The 15169-nt window shown below is 37.0% G+C and overlaps 1 pseudogene; it reads left to right on the forward strand.

Annotated features, from left to right (window-relative positions):
• LOC140163065 (twitchin-like) overlaps positions 1–9941 on the forward strand; it is a 213033-nt pseudogene extending 203092 nt beyond the window's left edge.
• The last annotated feature ends 5228 nt before the right edge of the window (positions 9942–15169 follow it).

The raw sequence follows: 15169 nt of genomic DNA on the forward strand, positions 1-15169 counted from the left end.
AATATTTCTACCTTCATGCTTGCGATTGTTTTCTATATAATTATACAATCTAAGTGGTAACGTAATATTCTTCTATATTCCCCACTTGTTCGTTATCCATCGGAGACCTTGAACACCACCGTGACTCCTTGATAGTTTTACTATTTGAAACCACATAAATCCTTTTGACGTATTCCCGTAACAGCCCATACATTGAGACTTCCCATTTACTTTTTTCTCATTTCTTCTCATCTTGAATTACTTTGTTCCTGCCGTGTTGTTTTTAACGATGATCTCATCTTAAACTCCTCTATTGTGATGCAACAATAACAATCTGAAACATTCATGCAGTGCTTTCAAAGAAAATTGATTTTCCTTCCTTTTCTTCATTTTTCTATATCTTTTGTCATCATCATAAGATATTATTCCTGACGAAGAGCAACAGCCTCAGGAAATAGAGCCTGCGGAAGCAGACGATGTTGAAGCACAACCAGGTTTGAACTTTCTTGGATTTCCCAAATATATAGCATTCTTTCAGCTTGCCTTTTCCCTATGATAATAATGCGTTCTAACCCTTCATAACGTTCACGAACTGTTCAGATTTTAACCGGGTGAACTTCCCGTGTCTACGTGTACGTGTATAATCTTTTTCAACCTGCCGCATTCCCTTTATGCTTCAGACAGGTTCTTATTCTACTATCTGGTAAGCGGTAACTTTCATCCCCACCTATTTATCCATATCTGTCTGAGACATGGAGCATCTCCATAACTCCGTGATATTTTTACTAGTTGAGACCATGCATCATATTATCATTTACGTATTCCCCTAACAGCCATCTATACATTGAGTGAGTGGTAACTTTCATCCCCACCTATTTATCCATATCTATCTGAGGCCTTGAGCATCGCTGTAGCTCCATGACACTTTTACTACTTGACCATGCCTCATACATGCATTCCCCCATTAACGTGTTCCCGTAACAGACTTCCATACATTGATTCTTCCCTTTTACTTTTTTTTTCTCGTTTCTTCTCATCTTGATAGTTACTTTGTTCCTATCGTGTTGTTTGTTAACGATCATTTTAAACTCCTCTATACTGATGCAACGATAACAATCTGAACAACTCATGTAGTGCTTTACAAAGACAGTTGAATTTACTTCCTTTTCTTCATTTTGCCATCTTTTGCCATACAAATATATAGCATTCTTTCAGCTTGCAGCTTGAACCAACTGTTCAGATTTGACCGGGTGAACTTCCCGTGTCTACGTGTACTTGTATTATCTTTTTCAACCTGCCACGTTCCTTTATGCTTGAGACCGTTTCTTATTCCACCATCTGGTGAGCAGTAACTTTCATCCCCACCACTATGAGCATCTGCGTAACTCCGGGACACTTTCCCTACTTGAGACCACACATCACATATGCATTCTCCTATTGACGAGTTCCCGTAACAGTCAACATTGCAACATTGATGCTTTTCATTTACTTCTTACTCATTTCTACTCATCTTGATAAAATTTGAGCCCATTTACCTCGTTCATTCTCATTCTAAACTGGCCTCAAAAAGAAACTTATAATTTTTCACAAGGTCATATCTTAAAATCCTGTCTATAAAAATGAACAAAAATTACACACAGGATTACTTCAATACTCTACTCTAAACACATGTCAGTAACCAAGCAGTTGTCCAACTGACACAACAGCAAAATGCACTGACATGGAACACCTTCCTGGACCACATTCACAGCCCAACAGATTTCTTTTGCTGGGTTTTAATTATTCGCCTGTGAATGTGGTCCCGGAAGCTGTTCCGTGTCAGTGCATTTTACTGTTGTGTCAGTTGGACAACTGCTTGGTTACTGACATGTGCTTAGAGTAGAGTATTTAAGTAATCCTGTGTGTAATTTTTGTTCATGTACAGGCGAATATTTGGAACACATGATTACTTCAATACTCTACTCTAAACACATGTCAGTAACCAAGCAGTTGTCCAACTGACACAACAGCAAAATGCACTGACATGGAACACCTTCCTGGACCACATTCACAGCCCAACAGATTTCTTTTGCTGGGTTTTAATTATTCGCCTGTAAATGTGGTCCAGGAAGGTGTTCCATGTCAGGCCATTTTGCTGTTGTGTCAGTTGGACAACTGCTTGGTTACTGACATGGGTTTAGAGTAGAGTATTGAAGTAATCCTGTGTGTAATTTTTGTTCATGTACAGGCGAATAGTTGGAACCCAACAAAAGAAATATGTTGGGCTGTGAATGTGGTCCAGTTTATAATCGTACAAGGGTATTTCCCTCCTCTCGATATCTTTTGTTCATACTATTAAGAGTAGGGTCTCATTTATTCGCTTTTACCAAAATATTCCTTTAGCTTATTAATTTTTCTGCAAGGCATTCAATTATATAGCGATTGGGTAGTATATCCTCACGGTCGCTCAAGTTTGAGAATAAATAGCTTACCTTTTCTGCACCCTTTAGAATTTGCGGGCATGTTGCATAATGCATAATGCTTCGTGTGAAGCCCTTTTGATAAGAAGCTTTTATTCGGAAGAAGCATGTCCTGTCCATATCTGATATGGTGTCTGATTCTGAAATTTATTTCGTCTATCCCCGTGTATTTAATTTGATTGATTAATCTTACTTCATCTTCAGTAATTTAGTCTATCTATGTTTTGTATTTTCTTGTACGCAAGGAACACGACGTGACGTGTCAATGTATTTCTGTTTTATTTTATAATGCCTAACAGCAATATATATTGTGCTCCTGAATATAAAACTGCATGTATTATAACATGTTGTATGCTGAGAAGGGATATCTATTTTAGTTGCAAGAAATATATAACGCATGTGTTCTTTACAGTATGACACTACCTTTTTTGTCATGCATGGCCTTTCTTAAAGAACTTAACGTATTTGTTCTTTAAAATAGAGATGATTAATACTGTATTAATTTCTTTAAAACAAATCATTCTTTTGGAGATACTAAACTAATACTAAATTAATTTCCATGTTTACTTTGTCACAATAATAACTAAAGAAATTATTTCAATTTGCAGTACAAGAAGAGGCGCCACCAGCAGAGGAGCCAGTAGAAAACGAAATCCCTGAAGAAGGTTTGAAGACAATGATGTGACCCGCCATGTTTGCTGTGACTTCATCTATCTCCTCTCTCATTTTTATCCTTCCGTTTCACCTATATTATCATTCCAATGCTATACTTTGTTCAGCTTATAAACTGAGCTCAAAAAGAAACTTATAATTTTTTACAACTTGTGAATCACAAGGTCATATCTTAAAATACTGTCAATCAAAATGAACCAAAATTACACACAGGATTACTTTTAATACTCTACTCAAAACACATGTCAGTAACCAAGCAGTTGTCCAACTGACACAACAGCAAAATGCACTGTCATGGGACAGCTTCCTGGACTTCCTTCACTTTTACAGCCCAACATTTGGCACCAAGGACAAAAAATCTGTGAGAATGCACACAAGATCCTTGCACAGATGAGAAAACGGTGCTGCTTTCTGCTTTTCATTACATTTTTTTCATGAAACAGGGCTGGGCTGTGAATGTGGTCCAGGAAGCTGTCCCATGTCAGTGCATTTTGCTGTTGTGTCAGTTGGATAACTGCTTGGTTACTGGCATGTGTTAAGAGTAGAGTATTGAAGTAAATCTGTGTGTAATTTTGGTTCAATTTGATGGACAGGATTTCAAGATATGACCTTGTGAAAAATTATAAGTTGGCACATAATCTATAGAATGGACTGCACGCAGTTGGGGGCAGCACCTACGCTATTTGCGCTTTGGTGACTTCCCCGCTTGTATGAAATTACGCGAACGTAGGTGGAGACTTTATTGACGCGCGCAGCAACAAAAACCGATGTATTTTCTCCAATTTTAAGACGAGCAAAGTATATACAACCCTTTGATTTCCTCGTTCTGGCGAACCTGATTTATTTATATAAGCGTCCTTTTAATATTATACTGACTGAAGAGTGCGACAATATTGAATTTTATTTCCAGTGAAAAAGCGGTTTTTGCTATTATCGCTAACTTGCGCTTGGCGAATCAAGTAAAGCAATATAATTATATTATTATAGGGACGGTTTATAGCAATTTGGGTTTGCGGAAATCAATACATGTCAATCATGTTTATAGTTTCTCTTTCCCAGCTTTCCCAAAAAGTATTTTTCGTCATCATTTTGCTGTGACATCATCCTGTCTCCATTCTCATTGTTTTCGCCCATTTCGTCAATTCTCCATTGTCAATTACCATTTTTCTTACATGCATGTATATATGCCATATAGTCTAGCTTTCACTGTAGAAATAGAAATATCCTTCATCATCATCACTTTTACCATGTTACCATTACACGAAGCATGTATATTACCAAATCGTCTATTTAGTTAGCTTTAGGGGGTACTACACCCCTGTCCAATTTTGTGCCTATTTTTGCATTTTTCTCAAAATTATAGCGCATTGGTGACAAGTAAGATATGTATATTATAGGGGCAAGGACTACAACTACTGCACTGGAAATTTTATTTCAGCACAGACAACAGTTGTGGAGTTACAGTCATAAATAAGAGAAAACCAATATTTGATCAATAAATCAATAACTACTTGCCTTGAGTTGCTGAAATTTCAGTGCAGTAGTTTTAGTCCTTGCCCCTATAATATACATATCTTACTTATCACCAATGCGCTATAATTTTTGAGAAAAATGCAAAATAATGCACAAAATTGGCCAGGGGTACCCCCTTAATGGCTGTCCCATAATAAAGCCTTCACAAAAAGTACCACAGCCGTTGTAAATACGCCGGTAGCTTCAACACTAATAATTTCAGAATAATTTTACATAAAAAACCATGATTTATTTATTCGTATTGTGATACCTCATACGCCCAATGTCATTCAATATGTGACCGTCCACGGCGAATGAGCCGTAAATTCCTCCCCCGGTCAATTTTGTTTTATTTCGTGTTTAAAAAATAAACATCATAAACTTCAAGCGATATCCAGAAGCGGAGTTATGGTTAGTTAAACTTTGCTCCTTCAACAAAATTATAGCTTTTTTCGTTTCTATGTGTGTCTCTTTTTCCACATTGCTGGCAATAAATATCAAACAGTCATAATTGGCGGTCATTTCAAATCATCCCCCAGTCAACGAGGTTTAAGAAGGTTCTCTCATTGTTAATTGTTGGTTATGCATACCTATACAAATAACCCACCACTTGAAAAGGATTTAGCAAAAGCAAACAAAGACCAGAGCTATTAAAAGTTCTATAGCCATCTAAGGTAGAAGCTTATTATCCACTTCAATAATAGGATTATTGATTGGTGTTGTGACTATCAAAATAAGACAGATGTCGCTCCAGCTTAAGTGACCGATGAATACGACCTTCGTACACATTTTACACCATAACTCAGAATACAATTTAGGGAATTTACGGCTCGTTTGTGCTGCCGGGTCACATATTAGCAATACAGTACTGAAAAAAAAAAGAAAAATACCTGAATTTAAATGTTGCAGTAAATTGTATCGGTTTGAATTCAGCGCGACGATATTTGGCGGTTTTTAAATGCCACAATGCTTGCGTAATAAACATTGATCACTGTAAAATGCAACTTCTAAATTTTGGTATTTTTCTCTCATACCACTTCTGTCTTGCTAATATTGATATAAAATTGGATCAGTTGAGCCCATATTTATTGGTCGAGCTATGAGTTTTAAAATATTGGACGAGACGTAGTCGAGTCAATATTTTACAACTCATAGCGAGACCAATAAATATTGGGCGTAAAGCATCAATTTTATCATTATTATGTTTTGGATCCAATATTATCACAACTTGGATCCATCAAAACATAATAATGAACTACATTGGACAAACTTAATATGACAAATTTAATGAGGTATCAAATGCGCGTAAATAAACCATCGTTCTTTCCATGTTAAATTATTGCGAGTACGATGACTAGTTCTGAAGATAAATGCGTATTTATAATAGCTGCTTTATTTTCTGTAAAGGCTTTATAAGCCTATAATGAAAGACAGAGATAAAAGGATTTTATCGCGTCTGACGTCATCTGTCAATCAAACTCGTGCACGGTTTGTTTACAAGTGTCGTGATGATGACTTGCTGAACGCGGCTGTATAACCGGGCGCCTTATTGTTAATTTTGCACCTCCAAACATGCAAATATCTCAAAAGTTAGGTTTTTATAGTAACAAACTTTCTTTCGCGAAGGCACCATGTTAACAATGCCTAGAAAAGCTGCTTTTTGCCTTGTAAAAGTACGTAATTGTTCGCCATTTGCTGCTATTCCTTTTCTCCGATCGGCACCAGATAAATCGGCCTTCCTTTTACGCGCTATTAACCTGTGTAAAGCAATTAAGGGTCGTAATTGGCAGTGACATTAGACGCGTAAATTCTTTTTATCTCTGGCTTTCATTATAACAGTCATCATACCTCGCTAATTATAAATATAAGGATATAGATGGCAAGTGCAAGAGAACTGTAAATTGGCTGTTGCAAGATGTCCAATCACAAGGTGCATGGGTCGCTTTTTCCTTTGAAAGGCACGCATGACTGATTTGGTTCTTGGCCGTGTTCGACATAAGGTGGTCCTCGGCCAAAAGCTTGAAAAAGTTCACCGATGGCCCGCCGAATACACTACCCTGCGAGCCTGTGAAATGTTGTCACCAACATCAATCCATCTTCATAACCTGCTGTTGAATAGCGAGAATACCATCTTACAAAGTGTCACAATGTGCGGACCCGTGTAAGATGAACAAATTAGAATTGGATTTGGGGTCCTTGCAACTTGCCGAGGGCCTTAGATGTTAAAGCCTAAGGCTCAAATTGCCCTTGGAGGTTTGTCTTATACCAGGAGTGGTCAAAGCAACCATTTGAAGCTTAAACTCATCTTTTGTTGTGATTGTTTTTAGTAAAATACAATATTTACCAGTTTTGTATAGCTGGACTTGTCCTTGATTTTTTTTTCAATGTTTATCTTTACTCTTCAAATATAATAATCGGCTGTTCTACTACAAATAGATCAAATAGAACCGATTTTATTTGTGAATATTCTGAATCATGCAGGTAGATAGATAAAATGAACTTACTATTTATGACGTCTCATCTGAGACTCATCATCGGGCCGAATGGGATGGCCCTGAATTGTCGATAAAATTTGTTCCTGTTTGTGAATGTGCAAAGACACGAATATTAAGTATTGATGTGAATAGTAAGTCCAAATGAACAGTTTAAAATATTTTGTATCCAATATTTAATCGCCTATGCTGTTGGTTTGGTTTTTTTTAATTCAGAATCAGCCTACAAAGGTCCCGTGATAAGCACACAGCCATCATCAGTGGACACTTCTGAAGGACAAGCCGCTTCCTTCTCATGTAGTCTAGCTGAGCCTGCCGATAGTGGTAAGCATGTTTCGTTTCTACTTCTATTTCATTAACATACATGTAATTATGTGTTAGTATCAGCTACCGGTACCGCGTGTTGATTTTAACCCGAACAATTAAAGAATGACAACGATATGTATATTTTAAAGTTGACGCCTCCAATTTAGTATTTCACAATTCGCGCCCAAATCAACGAATTTTTTATTCACATGTTAAAATCGCTATTAAATGACAATGAATTGAGATGAAGACTTCAATCAACAATAATTACATGATACGTGTACTTTTATACGTACTTATTTCACTTACACATGCAACGCATCATAAATCCTGTAAATTCAAGTCAAAAAACCATAATAACACTAGCATATTAATCCTATGGAAGATTGGTGCGTAACTTACGATGCATTTAAGACTTGCGATGCATGTGTCGTAAATCTCCATGATCTGAATCCTGTTCCATTCACATGCTAATTCCTTCGTGTGTCTTTGTTCCCTTCAGTTGAATGGCTCTTTGATGACAGACAATTAGAAGATGGCGGTCGTTTCAACATATCAGCAGATGGCGCTACATACAACATGGAGATTCCCATGGCTTTGGAAACAGACTCTGGGGATTATACCTTCAAAGCAAAGAACAGTCACGGAGAATGCCAAGCGAATTTCTCACTCAAAGTCTCAGTAGAAGAATGAAATGTATATCATTCATCGACGAATTGAACTTTTTTACATTTGGCGAAATGGCGTATTTATATACAAGCGTGTAAATACACCTTATAACCCGCAATATTATGCTATGTCATCTGCAATCTATAACTTATTTCACATTCATGCATGACGCATTTGAACATCAAATTTGAGATCATTAATAATGATAAGACGTATCCCTGAGCTTCACTTAAGGACAAATGGAAACAGGCCCAGATCTTTTTGAAAATAAATACAGCAATATTATCCTTGAGTGAGTTTGAGATGCGGATATGAAATATAACCAAAATAATGGTCCAATTATGCCAAATAACCAAATAATGTGACAGTGGGTGTTCCCGCTAGTTTTATAATTACTATAGATGCATTGGCATTGGTTTACATTTTTGTACGCCCTCTGTTGGTCTCAGATTTTTTTTTTAATCTGCAGGGCAAAGGTCACTGTAGTCTACATGGAAGAAGTTGATTACTTTGCATTAACTTCGGTTTCAAAGCAAATAATATCAGAAAAGTTATCGAACTTCCTTTGCAACTTTGCAAGTTGGGGTTTGAAAAAGTAGTATGTGGTGTGACATATACATTCTGTATTATTTTGCCTTATGTGAACAACAGAGGGCGTCCTGACTGTAAACATGTGACATCATAGGTCACCTGATATATTCATGCAGCCATTTTGCTTGTAATATTTCATAAATATTGTATATTAATAACATTTATGTGTTTTGATTTATAAAAAATGTAAATTATATTTATAGTTGATTGAAAATGTGGCAATATACATTACAAGCAATAACGTTTAAGCATATTAGTATCATTTTATTAAATTGGTACACAGCCTTAACAGAGAATAATCGTGAAGAGAAAAATGAAAAAGCTTCTTATGCTAATAAGCTAACATTACATTTGACTTGATATGTGGTTGTTGAAGAAGTTATATATTATTATGAATAGTGCTTTGTTGTTAGGAGAGCCTATTAGTTTTGCAGTTTTTTTGTATTTTGAAACTTTAATATCACTATTATAAATTTGCCCTTATTGTTATGTTGCTTACCGCACTTTGAGTTGTAAAATATTTCAATGAACACATTATGCAAATAATGCTGTGTTAAAAAAAGAACACATTTTATTGTGAAGTCCGTTTAAGATCAACCGCCAAAGGCAAAGACGGAAATCTTCATAAGCATATGATAAAATTTAACCTACTACAACAGTTCCCGCCATTTCAACATGTTTTAAGGCAATTAAATGGCATTTTAATATTAGATTATTTGATGGAAACGTGATTTGTAATCATGTTACAATGCTAATAGAATTCAGAGGTTTGAATATAACGGGTTTTTTTAAAATACTTAATAATAATTTGAATAATAATACGCACTTTTATACACGTAAAGTAGTCGCTCATGTCTTACATTTTCTTTTGCTGCACGGTAGTTTTAAATACGTAGATTTTAAGCTTCAGCAACATAACGTACACTTGATGTCGTTATTAATGAAAAACAAAACAATTATAACGCAGTTAGTATAATCCTTTTTTAAAAGAACTGGAAATATAATGATACAGTAAAACACTATTAGGGGTATAAAATGTTGTTAATGAGCATATTGTAAACTATGAATATATTGAGGGTGTTTGTGCAATTAATAACTTAAGAATCATTAAATCAAATTATACAAACAGTAATATAAATTATGAGCGGTTTTAATAATATGTAGAACAATAGAAATATATTGTATGTTCTTTAAGCATGGCATGAGCCACTGTGCTGCAATTTTTTGAATGCCAATAAACTGTCTGTGTGCTATAATTGAATTGAAATTATCGCGTTATCTTTTTTGTAGTCAAGTTAGTTGCTCGGAAAAAATAATTTGGAATATTTTTAAATTTCAAAACTTTATTAAGAATTGTTTATCAGGATAACGTGATCAACTACCGAACAATAAACTCACTTGGAACCCATTTAAAGCTCGGGCCACTCAATTTAATTTTCGTAGGGGTGTGCAGCGCGAAGCTAAGAAACTCCTAATTTGAGCTAAAAAGCTACCATTGTGGGCATTCTACTCGAGGTGAGGCTAAAGAACTAAAGTGTGGTCAAAAAGGGGACCCTTGAACGCCGACGCACATATCCGTACCACTTTTACGTGTGAGTGACCCCAGGGATTTAATGACGACTACCGATGGACGTCCTCCGTTTTCAAGATCTAAAATATGACCTTTGACCTTTTTGCTTATAACTCGAAAACCTTACGTCACAGATAGGTCAAACTATCCTCTGTCCGAATTCTTATAACATTACTTATTTTGGCTCTAATTTCTATAATTGTGCCAATTTCTGTGATTTTCCGATCAATTGCAAAATGGTTTCACCATTCTTATGCACTGTTTAATTGGTGAATCAATCATCCATTCTTCTGGCCACTGGACCATTGTCAATGCTATATACCGATCATTGATCAGTTATCCAATTTAATCGATAGTCAACAACGGCTATGCTAAAGTTGTAAAAACACCACCTATAGTGTAAGAGCCCTAGCCACACAGTTGGGTGTTGGTGCTAATTGGGAGGGGTAACGCTGCACTATTACTGGTGATAGATGGGGTACACAAAATATCATGAGAACATTTGAACATGAGTAGCTATTGGTGGAAACAGGTCATCCAGTAAAATAGTTCAAGTCCCATTGAGGCCTGTTGACCTTGACCTATCTTGATGCATTACCTTGGTAACGAAACATCCTAGTTTGAGCAATCTTATCTTTATTTGATTTGAATCAAAACGGATATTTTGATACCTTTTTGTCAAAAATCGGAGCATTTTGATGTTTTGACCACCATGAAGCCAAAATTGTGACCCTCGACCTTTTCGGTACCAACTCAAGAATGGTACCTCCTAGATTGTGTCAAACTATACATTTTTTGAATCCTTATGACTAGAGAAATATATACAATGGTATGATTTTAATACAAGCAAGTTGAAAATTGACCCGGTACAAAGTTCGCTGACATTTTCCTGCCAAAAGCCCATTTCAATTGCTATCATGCATTTTTGTGTAGCCCATGATGCCATGGTGCAGTGCAGCTTTGCCCCACCCACGTGGTATCTCCTAACTTACTGCGCCCACCCACAATGAGACTCGCCATTTGACTGGTGGGCTAGGTCGGGCAATTCTATTACAGTGTACTTCATACTTAGAATAACAGGTGAGCACTGGTCAGGGTTTAACACCCTGCTCTTTTTTAAACCGATTGCGATACCGGGTTGCGAAAACACGTACGGTGTGGCTCTCTACTCTCTTGGTTCATACCCCAAATTTACCATAGGTAGATATAATACTAATGGCGCCTGTTCAATCCAAACTTTTGTTCCAAGCCAATTCGCCGGCGAAGTGACATAATAATCGGATTAACTACCATAGCAATAGGTGAAAACATTTTTTTTGATTATACCGCGCTGCACTATTACGTTCACGCGGTACCTCCAAGGGGGTGACACTAAATTCACGGTTGTTCTATTATCAACGCAAAACCTATGAAAAATTCCGCTGGTTTACTAGCTAGAAAGTGAGGCCAGTTATCGATCCGTTATGAATAATTCATGTTCGACCCCTTGGATCATGTTAATTGATATTGGCAAATAACAACGCTGTTCGTGTTGCGAACTTTGCCTGTTCAATGAGAGTGTAGCGCGCCCTCAATACATCTGGGCACAAACCAGGCGAAAACGATCCAGTTTAATGAAATGGCGGACGGGTATTCCCATCATGATATGTTTTTTCAAAGAAAGTCTACTAATTTGATATGAAATGATATTTTGCAATAGCAAAGTCAAAATTAGGACTTGCTGTCAATAATATGAAGGAAATATGTGACAGAGGCAAGGTGTATGATGTGCGCCAGGATGCAGGCTGCCATCTAAGCTCTGATTATTTCTTTGATTTTATGCTCATCTACTCTGTGAACTTAACTCATATTGTGACTGAAGTACATCTGAAAGCTAAGTAACAACCTAGTTGGATTGTTATTTTGGTTCGTTTGATATATTTTCTGCAATTTGACGCCGATTTCTGATACCTGGAAATGACTCTTTATGTAGCCAAATTCTGCAGACTAAACAACCATTTGTTCATTGACTTGACTAGTATCCTAGGCCCTTGCATGAGTGGTCAAGGAGAGCAATTACATTGATCAGTTTATATCACTTGTAGCTACTTGTAAAGTGATCTTTCAGCAAACTCACTTTATAATAGATTTCATATTGATCTGATCTTCTTGAGTGGATTTCAGACTTTTACTGTATTGCAGCCTAATCACTGAACTCCTCATATTATGGTTCTCAAGCAAGCATTACTTGTTATAATCCTTTTGGGCCTATATGTGATCAACCAGCATGATAACTTGCCTGCATGTTGTACCATAGACAAGGCCTACTGCATTAAACTGCCTGTCATACGTATGGTAAAACAATGTGCCTATCTCAAAACTACTCAAACTCATCTGCTACGTTTCATGACCAAATACTGAGAGCTGGTGATGTAGACACAAACCCAGGGCCAGTTAACCATGATCATCAAATAGTCTCACCTAAAGACCACATAAATCGTACTTACACACGTGATCAACTTTTTGAAATTGGAAACTCTTACAAAACTACCGCATTGGCTCCAAATGCCTGGTCCCATATTGTTAATTTAGGTATTAACAGCCGACCCTCTTCTACTCATAGGGGTGTTCGGGAAGGGGTGCGCAAACATACACGCCCAGTATCCAGACCATTCATGGTGCCCCTGAACAATGATGAATCCTTGGATAATGCTCCAAATATAGAACATGAGCAACAAATTCCAGTTTTGCTGTCTGCTAGACGAGAAAAAACTTCCAAACCTAGATCTGTTGACAAATCAAATCTACGGGATGTGCAACCATCTGGTAGCTTTCTTGATGTTCGAGTATGGAATGCAACCTCCATAGGAAACAAGACTAACTATATTTGTGACTATGTCCTGGAAGGGGATGTTGACATTCTCTTTCTGGTAGAAACCTGGCTTTTCAGTGAAGAATACGCTATAATTCAAGAACTTAAACCAATGGGATACTCATTTCTGAACTTTTCAAGAGGAAGTAAGACAAGGGGTGGAGGAATAGGCATTTTGTATAAATCGACTCTCAATCTTACTATTACAGTAACTGAGTGGGATACTAAATTATTTGAACATTGTTGTGTAACAGACTTACAGTCTGGACTTCGGTTTATATGTATTTATAGACCACCTCCTTCAGTTGTAAACAAATATCGTACATCTGATTTCATCAATGAATTTGACAACTTTATTAATGATGTCACCACTATGCCAAACAAGTTGTTGATTTTGGGTGATTTTAACATTCATGTTAATATTCCTACTAAGTCTGAAGTTCGAAATTTCCAAAATTCTCTGTCTACTGCTGGGTTTCAGCAACATATATCTTGTCCTACCCATGAGTCAGGTAATACTCTTGATCTCCTAATATCAAGGGCTGATGATAATATTGTTGTAAACTATAGTGTTAAAGAATCTCTTCTATCTAAACATCATTTTGTTAAATGTACCCTGAGATATAAAAAACCATCTCCCAAAAAGGTGACCAGTACTCGAAGAGATTTCCGCACACTTGATGATCAGGCTTTTAGACAAGATCTTGACAAAGCTTTAAATGATATTCCTGATTCTGTTGATCATGTTAATGACTTGGTTTGTTATTTCTCTAAATCGTGTGCAGTGACTCTTGATCAACATGCTCCATTTAAAACTAAAAGTAGATCCACTCGTGGTACACCACCTTGGTTTAATGAAGACATTTTTTAGTGAAAGGCGTCTGCGAAGACAGCTTGAAAGGAAATGGAGAAAATCAATGCACGAGGAAGATCGTGCTAACTACCGTAACCAGCTGCATATTGTTAACACCATGATTGCTCAAGCAAAAACATCTTTCTTCAAGACCAAGGTGGTGGACGCAAATGCCAAAGATCTTTTTCGTACCATTAGCAATCTTCTCAATGGATCAACCAAACCCCTCCCTGTTCATGATTCTACCGAAGCATTGTGTAACAAGTTTGCATTTTTTCTTCAAGGAAAAAATTGACAAAATCCAGGATGAGTTGGAGGAAGTTGGTGCTCCCACTGAGTTAGATAGTAGCTTTTTAGACACAACAACTAATAGATTGCACGTTTTTGAGCCTATTTCTATGGATGAGATCGAAACGGTGATTAAACGCCTCACAAACAAAACTTGTGCTCTTGATCAGCTACCAACATGGCTACTGAAACAAAATCTGCCTGTTGTTGTGCCTACAATAACCCGCATTGTAAATATGTCTCTTGAATCTGGTAATTTCCCTGATTTACTTAAAAGTGCAATGGTTACTCCTATATTAAAGAAGCCTACTCTGGACCAAAACATATTTAAGAACTATAGGCCTGTTTCCAATATACCGTTTATTGCCAAAGTGATCGAGAGTGTTGTGGCATCCAAGTTTAAAGACTATTTGAGTTGCCATGGACTGAATGAATCTATGCAGTCTGCCTATCGCAAAGGGCATAGCACCGAGACAGCACTGCTGAAAGTTCATGGTGATGTCCTGCGTGAGCTTGATGACAACAAAATGGTGCTCTTAGTTATGCTGGATCTCACAGCAGCATTTGATACGATCGATCACAACACTCTTTTCACAGACTAGAAACAGCTCTTGGAGTTACAGGTCCACCTCTTGCTTGGTTCCGGTCATACATGTTAAATAGATACAGTCGGGTCTCTATTGATGGCCAATGCTCTAGTGACATCCCTTTAGACTGCGGAGTGCCTCAGGGTTCCATAATGGGGCCTCTGATATTTACAACATACATTCTTCCCCTTGGTAATATATTACGCAGTCACAATTTATTGTACCATATCTATGCCGATGACACTCAAATCTATATATCGTATGATCCCAGGAACCAAGCAGAATGTCTTAGTTCACTCACTTGTATTGAGAGGTGTATAACAGATATTCAAAATTGGAT

This window comes from Amphiura filiformis, chromosome 10 (genome assembly GCF_039555335.1).
Source record: "Amphiura filiformis chromosome 10, Afil_fr2py, whole genome shotgun sequence".
Classification (NCBI taxonomy): Eukaryota; Metazoa; Echinodermata; class Ophiuroidea; order Amphilepidida; family Amphiuridae; genus Amphiura; species Amphiura filiformis.